This window comes from Apteryx mantelli, chromosome 12 (genome assembly GCF_036417845.1).
Source record: "Apteryx mantelli isolate bAptMan1 chromosome 12, bAptMan1.hap1, whole genome shotgun sequence".
NCBI lineage: Eukaryota > Metazoa > Chordata > Aves > Apterygiformes > Apterygidae > Apteryx > Apteryx mantelli.
Genome location: NC_089989.1, coordinates 23402590 through 23410761, shown reverse-complemented (window position 1 = coordinate 23410761; position 8172 = coordinate 23402590).

The following is an 8172-nucleotide window of genomic DNA, read 5'->3' as shown; positions in this document are numbered from 1 at the left end:
TAAAATGTCACCTCAGACAAGGCAATGAAATGAGATAGAACTGGACCAGCGCTGACTATTAACCTTGGCAAGATGAAGTACGGAAGGACACTGTGACGGCACAGGCAGAAAGAGCTAAAACAGGTAGAACGCAATAGGTTTTACTGAGGGATTTACATGTCTGAGTGGTTCATTGAAAACTGATTCGTTCCTCCTTTTCACTGTGCTCAGCAATGCAAAACTAAGGGAATTGCTGGTTACATCACCCACTGGAATTTAGGGTAAACTGAAGGAAATGTTTCTTCATCTGTAGTGTAGTCACTCTTCATTGCCACAGGAAGTTGAGTAACTGGGTTTAGAAAGAGTTGGCTTTAGAAAGCGTTGGAGCAGTACCTGCCTGTTCCTCTATCTATATCTGACAGGTTTTGAGATGCTCAGTTATGAATGCAACTGCTTTTTGAGGCACTTTTGACAGTTGTCTCAATGCTTCTCAGAAAAATGACCCTTGAACCTCTAGCGCTGCAAGAAAATCCTGCCTGAGCAGTGGTTTCTCCATCACAATCACAAGAAAAGCCATTTCTGATTTATTCGCTGAACCAGTACATTGAGTGATCAGGGGAGGACTGGCTTTAGGAAATGGTGCTGTTCCCCAGAGAGTGCATAATGGATTGAGTGTAGGATACTGTGCTTAACTGGTTTCTCGCTGCTGAACGCTACTGTCATGGTCCCGAAATGCGATGGTCACTAAGGAATGCTGAAATTAGACGCGCCATGATTTGAATTAATAGCAATATAAAAGAAACAACACTCTGTGAAATATGAATTAGAGCTCTCCATAAGCAACAACCCGCTGTTTGAAGAGCCCCAAAGTCCATCGAAGTTGGCCACAGGTTGTCTCTGGACTCAGCAGTTTTTGCATGAGGCCCTGTTTAAAGGGCATGAGCGTTTTGAACATTTTGGTTTATTTTCAAGCCACGTTTTCAAAAAATTCCAGAGCACTGGACAAAGGGATTTGCTGTGTAGTATTTGTAAATCATTTCTCTAGAGTGAGAGACTGCAGAATCCTTCCTTGGCAAACAGCCAGCCCCTGTCCCAGGGCAAAAGGCCACTTATCTTAATGATCTTACCACATGTGTGAAAACTTGTTTTTGCAAATGTAGCTGCTTGTCTTGTTTCCAGCAGGGTTTTGTCAGCTGGTATTACCCCAGCACAGGGTTAAAATAGATATCTTGAGCTCAAGTATATTGTCAAGGCAACAAGAAAATACATTATGGTCTTATCCAGCCATTTACCACAACCATGTTACCCTCAGGCAATGCTATTTACGTGGGACCCCGGTCACAGGGAACGAGGCTTCTGCAGCGATAGGAGATGTCGGCTTTTGGGGAGCAGAGCAGCATGGGAAATGTCATTGCCACGTGTCCTCGGACTTGCATTCCTGTTTCGGCAATAGTCAGTAAAAGGGGAAAATTAATTGTGTGAATCTGGGCTGTGAAATAGGAGTGGCAGAGAAGAGTGCAGGAGTGTGGGAAGTGCAGGACACTGCTGGCTCGGAGAGTACGTCTGCGTAGGGCAGAGGCAGGCAGGGTCCTGCCCATGCACCTTGGGGATTCACTCCCAAATTTTGGCATGGCTGGGAGGCAGGAGGCTCAGAAAGAGCTACCCAAGGACCTGACACCAGTGATGAACATCTGGTGTGTGTGCTCTGCACCTGGATTTTGGTCTGCAGCAGGGAGAGACAGGGCACCCCAAGTCCTTCCCCTGGCTGTGCACAACCCGGTCCCTTCATCATGCCCTGAGGGAGACACAGCAGATGGAAGTAAGAGCATATGGTGCACCTGTGCAGAGGCTTTGAGAGAGTCTGAGCATGCTGCTGGGCTCCGTAGTCAAGCCCAGACAACCACTCTGCCATCTCACTCATCTGTCATACTCCAGACAGATTCTTTTCTGCTGCTTCCTTTTTCCTCAGCCTTGGATCATTCTCCTCCTCCTCTCCTTTCATTCCCGGCCATCTGTGGTCTAGCTGCATCTACCCAGATAACGAGCTGTTCGGAGAATGAGATGCATCTTCCCAGCATTTGACTTGCCACCGGGGCAGAAAGCCAACACCAGCCTGCATTGTTGGGGTTTTGCTTTCCTTTGATCTTTACCATAAAAGCAACCAATTTGGATTCCTGGAATACTTAACCACCCCTTGCACCAGTGGCTCTTGAAATGTGAGTTGGCAGAAGAGCAGAGTGGGAAGCAGGAGGGTGAGGTGGATCATTTGTCCTTTGTAGCATCTCATCTCCAGAAGGTGATGCAGTAGGTCACCATCCTCCCTTGAAAGCCAGAGCTTTGCTGGCACTTCGAGCTGCCCACGCAGCTGGGGCTTCCCTGCACGCCTCCTGCCGCAGCCTTCTCCTGCCCTGGCCCCGAGGCCAACCCCACGTTCTGCATGAACCTTCAGAGGAGCCAGTCCTGGTCAGAGCTAATCCAACCAAGAAAAGCCAAATGGCTCATTCTGGGCCCAGATCCAGTTTGGTCTACCCTATAGCAACCCTTTGGTTTGCCTCACCTGTGCTTGTGCCTGCAAAAGGGGGTGCGGCAGAGCAGGGCAGGAACAGGAGGTTGGGGCAGAGGGAGGGCATGGTCCTCTCCTTCAGTACCGGAGTGCCTCACCTTGAAGTGTTCGCAGAACCACAGCCCAAGCCAATGCCTTCACCTACACGCTACTCTCATTTCTTTAGTAGCTATAAGGAAGTTGCTTGAGTGATGGTTGTTTTATTAGGCTCCCTGGTATTTGTCTAAAAGATAAAACTGAAATGCTGACCTGTTGTCGATGTTAAAGAATCCAGCAGCCCTAACATAGTCAGAACATCTAAGTTCTGTATTAGCTCTTTATTTTCCACATCCTAAAAAGAGAAAAACACAAACCGAAAGCAAAAACCCACCAAAACCAAACCAAAGGGTCTTTTTTCTTTCCTAGTCCAAAGTTGCTCTTTCATGTGGGCAAGTGATGTTAAATGGTTGCCAGGTGCCACCCCAGACTTGGTGGTACCCCACCCACAGCTAAAGCAATTCATGAGAATATGATTTGCTAAGTGCTTTGGGATGCTCAGAAACATAAGTCACTAGAGATATTTTGTAATTTTCTAAGCTTATATCTAGGGGAATGGTAAGTGAAGTTTCCATGCTGGAGATGGCTCTGGTGAGGTGAAGCGTTTTGCAGCTGTCCCCAGAGGGTTTTTAATGCGTGCTTTTGCTAACATGCTGTTTCACTGAAATTTTCACCTTTCTGAGCAGAACTTGCATGTGGACAAAAGGGGGAAAAAAGGGAATCCAGTGGTACTCCAGGCCTTGGAGGCACCTCAGCTATGCCCTGTGCTGGGAATGCCTGCCTCTTTACTGGTGATGGCATTAAAAAATGAAACAGCACTAAGTACAGGGGAAAGAGAAAAGAGGCAGAAATGAGAAAAGTGAGAGGGAAAGAAGAAAATCCTGTGAGTGGGTCCTGAAGGCAGGGATGGATCAGAAAGTGGATTAGATCCTTCTGGGTGTACATCCTCCATATTTCTGCTTTGGATGACCAACATTACAGAGCAGCAAGGGAGGATGGTGGGCCACAAAGCTGCAAATGCTCCTATTAACAGTGATAAATGCCCCGTCCAGCAGGAGATCTAGGAATACAGGCCCACCTGCAGCACTGCATCTACTTCCCAAGCTGCAGATCCCTTCGCAACACCCTACCACAGACCTGAGACTTATAATAATTGCCCCAAAGTTAAAGAACAAAAGCCCCAGCCATAAGGTGCCCCATGAAGTGGCAGGACACAAGGAATGTAAAGTCCAGGGGCTCTTTTGGATGAAGTTCCCAGCTGATTCTGGGAATTTGCTACACCCATATTGCAGAGGATGTAAAAAAACAAACAGAAAACTACAAAAAAAAAAAAAAAACAGAAAAAGAGTTGTTTCTGGCCGTTTCCTCTGGGGGTAATTCTTCCCTGACCATACAGCTGTGATGAGAGCTGCCAAGCGGGCGCTAGACCTGCCGGGCCCTTAGGAAACGTTAATCCGAACAGGAGTGCGAGCACAACCCGGCATCCCGGCTCGGACCGCGCCCAAGCTCCAGCGCGTCAGTGAAAGCCTGGAAAAGCAAAGCAACGCCACCAAAACAGAAACCAAGCTGTGCAGCAAGGAGGAAACGTCTCTGCCTGCTCCCGGCAGGCAGCCGGAGGAAGCCGTGCAGCCTGCGCAAAGCAAAGTAAATACGGAGCGAACAAGTGACCTCTTCTTGGTCCCCTTGGAGATGTTAGTAGGCGAGACGTTAGCAGCGTTCATAGCTGGCTTCCACGGCGAGCCGGGCACAGAGGAGGCTTGTTGGTGCCCCGGGAAGGTGCAGGCGGCTGGGCACGTCCGCAGGGCGGCGGGGCGCCGGGCGCGATGGGGACGGGCACGCCGGGGCCCGGTGGGGGGTACAGGGGGGACCGGTGGGGCACGGGCAGAACGGGCACTGCCGAAAGGTGGGCTATTTTATTTACTGATTGTGGGCTTACAAAACACGCTCGGCGTTGGCCTGGCGGGCTCCTGCTGAGGCATACGGTAAATACGGCGTCTTCGGTGGGAGCAGAGTTGCAGCAATGCCCTCCTGAATAACCCGTCTGAAATTCCTACTTTCTGCAGATTTCTATGGCTGTAGAAACTTTTCCATCTCCCTTCCCGACAGGCCGGTAATTCCCACCCCAGTGAATAACTACCTTACTGTGTTCACCCGAGTGTCGGCAGAGACCGTGGCTCCGCAAGCCCGGTCCCCTACCCGCAGCTTGCATCCGCTAACCCATTTTGGCATGTATTCAAAGGAAAGAAGTTTCCTACCAAAAGTAATCACTAAGAAGAACAAAGGTTGAAAGAATGTTTCCCCGAAGTCCAGCTAACTCCCCAAACCAATATTACATCTTCTTGGCAAAAATTCTACATTTTTTTTTGAAAACATATCTGAAAATTACAGAAAGGCATTGAGTCCCCGCCCGTCACATGAATCTCCCTCTCCTCAATTCCCACTCCATCGCTCAGGATCATGCTGCCCTAGGATTTGTAAATGCAATCACACAAATATGTAGAAGTCTGAATAAAATATGTATAAAGTCAAAGGATTCATCTCTCATGAGCAACTAGAAAATGTTAGTTTGTCTTTTGCTTGTATATCTGCAGCTTTTTTTGGTCCACCAATACCCGATTTCCTTGACTCGTCTGTGTGTAATATTCCACTTTAACCTTTCTGAACTGATGGGAGAATGTGTACTTTACAACCAAAATGATTCATGCAGTTACGTGATCCAGTGCCGAATAAGAGTGTAAGAATCCCTAATCTAGAATATTAGCACTCATCTGTTAAATACTCCTTTTTATCATACTGCAGGACCATCATCTTATTTCTTACATAAGGTTCTTCATAGACTACTATGACAACGGCAGCAGAAACGCCGCTGAAAAGCAGCATAATGAGACATGAGGATCATTAGGAACATGCCGCTAGAACAGCAGCTCATCACAGTTGTTCTTATCTGACCTCAGAAGTAAAGACGTTCTTAGATGCTGTTTTGTTGTTAATGCTTTTTCAAATCCATTTCATTTTATTAGTGTATTCACAAGGCTGTTTCAGTTTACATTTGTTCCATCTATAAGAATATATAACTAAAAAGAGAGCTGCGTGGATATTCTTGTGGGGTGAGATATTGCAAGCTAGAAAGCAGTAATTGGAAAAGACTGAAATTTCCTGTTTAGGTAGGGTGGTATCTCTCCAGTGCGGTGCTCAAGCCAAAACCACCACGTTTTCTGTATTATCCAGGCAGTATGGAATGAGCCAAAAGATGTCTTCACCCCTATATATGTCTTTACCCCCGTCTGTGGTATTGGTGAGAATATTCCTGAAAGAATGCTCAAAACTTCACAAAATTTGTTGATGTATTGGAAAGGGTTTGGAGAAGAGCTACCGGAATGATTTGATGGTGACAAAAATGTTGCTTTATTGCAAGAGAATAAAAGGGCTCAGCTCGCTTTATCAACAAGGAGGTGATATGGAATTTGTTCACAGCCAGTAACTGCTGGCAGAAGGTGACGATGGCTGATACGAGAGGGCATGAGATCATCCATTGGTCTGAATCAGCAAAATTCAAACTGGAAATGAGGTTTTCAGAGCAGGAACAGTTTGCCAAGGGAAGTGGTGAATTCTTCATTGTTTTCAGTGAAGGCTTGATTGCTCCTGAGATATGCTCTAGTTCCAAAACAAGCTGTCTCTCCATATTTGGGATTTGCTGATGAAATCTGTGGCTTGATTTAGTAAGATTTCAGACTGTAGTCCCCCATCTAATCCAAAAATCTGCAAGTCTCCTGACACTTTTTTGTTCAGTTGGTTTATTTGATGACTAATGTCTCTAAGTCAAAAGAGGACAGAAGGGAGCCTGTGGTGCAATACTCATGGAAAAGACTGCTGTGGCTCACTCCGAGCTGTGAATGGTGTGCTGTCCCCTTAATAATAAGCATTTTCCTGTTTCTTGTACAACTGGCTTCTGTTTCGTTGTAGGTGGACGTGCCTGCTGCTTTCCTCCTCCTCCTCCTTCTCCTCCTCCTCCTCCTCTTCCTCCTCGCACGTACAGAGCAACACCTGGGCACATAGACACTAACTGGTCAGGTTTGTGCACAAATTCATGCAAGTAACAGTTTCCATGGCCCTCTCCAAATGCGACTGGAATATAAATGTGAGGTCGTCTCCCTGAGTCACAACAGATACTGTATAATATTATAATTACCGTTCATTTTCTTTATGTTATACAATTACACAAACTGCTGTAAATAACCTAAAATCATACCTGTGGGTGTCCAGACATGCTTAAACAGTTTATGTTTTAAATCCCAACTGGTTTTACAGTTTCAGTGAGAACTGCAGGTAAGAAGCCTTCGTTCTCAGCCAGCCCACTGCTGGTAACTTGTGAAGGTATTGGCCAACTTCAGCCCTGTATGAGAGGGAGGTAGAAAACTTCAAAATAGTTTGCAAAAATTTTGAAACTTAAGGATAAGTTGGAGAAAGCTTAATGAGAACTGGTAACTGAGTCTAGGGACCCAAATTAATACCTACCCAAAAAGAAAGACCCTCTTCTGCCTTCTGTACGCTAGTGCCCGAGACAGAGGGCAGAGGAGCGAGGAGTTTCTTAGGCCAAGCCCCTGTGAAATGGGGTGAATTGGGCCTGGGCCCGGCTTCACTCAATGTTAATTATTTGCATAAAATGGAAGTGCCAGGGGAGAGAAAGATGGCATCTCAACCCAGAGTACCAGCTTTCCTCGAGGGAAAAAAATTAACATGCAACCCTGTGTAGCAGGATCTATAACGTTATACAAATCTACATAAGCATCTCGGGTAGATGCTTGTTTTCACCTTGTGTTGGAGCCTGCAAGCTTGCGCTGCTTTGCTGAATCCAGACCACTGTTTGATACATAGTGTGAAAGATTAAACAAATTAGATACTGTAGCCATTAACAGACTTTTTAGGACAAAAAGTTAATTCTCCTGTCTCACATTATATGCTTTTTCTCATTTCTTTTATGAGAAAATTGTCTTTTTAGAGAGCTCATGTATTCATGTTCTTATTCTTCAAAAATCTGTAAACTCTGTAGTGCATTATCACTTGAATAGGCCAAATAATTATTTGAATGCCTACTCATAGACAGCTTGCGGTAAAATTGAGGCTTCAAGAAGAATTAGAGAGAGCTACCAACTGCATGGAAGGCTAAAAATAGGTACTTCACTCTGGTTCTAAAAGCAATTGAGGTCTTTTAGATGAGTCTTAACTTACTGTGTCAAATTTAAAGCATCCTGATTAATTTAGAATGATATTTCCTAATTCTGATACTGGAGTTTTTATGGTAGAAGAAGCTGATGTTTAATGGATTTGTGAAGGCGCTATGAAAATGGGACCTCATGGGTTCACCCCTGCGAGGGGAACCTCACTTTTCCAGAGCCCAGTCCAAGCTGGGACCCTGCAGACCCTTGGCCCGCAGGGGAGCTACACCGGGTCCTCCACCGGGTGGTTTCGTACGGAAGCCACCACGTTTTTGTGAGCTGGTTCAGTGACACTGGGATGAAAGCGCAGAAGTTGGGGGGGGGAAGTGTCCACGGTAGCTGTGATAAGGCAAGAGGGGGCTGGTCGGCTGCTTCTGC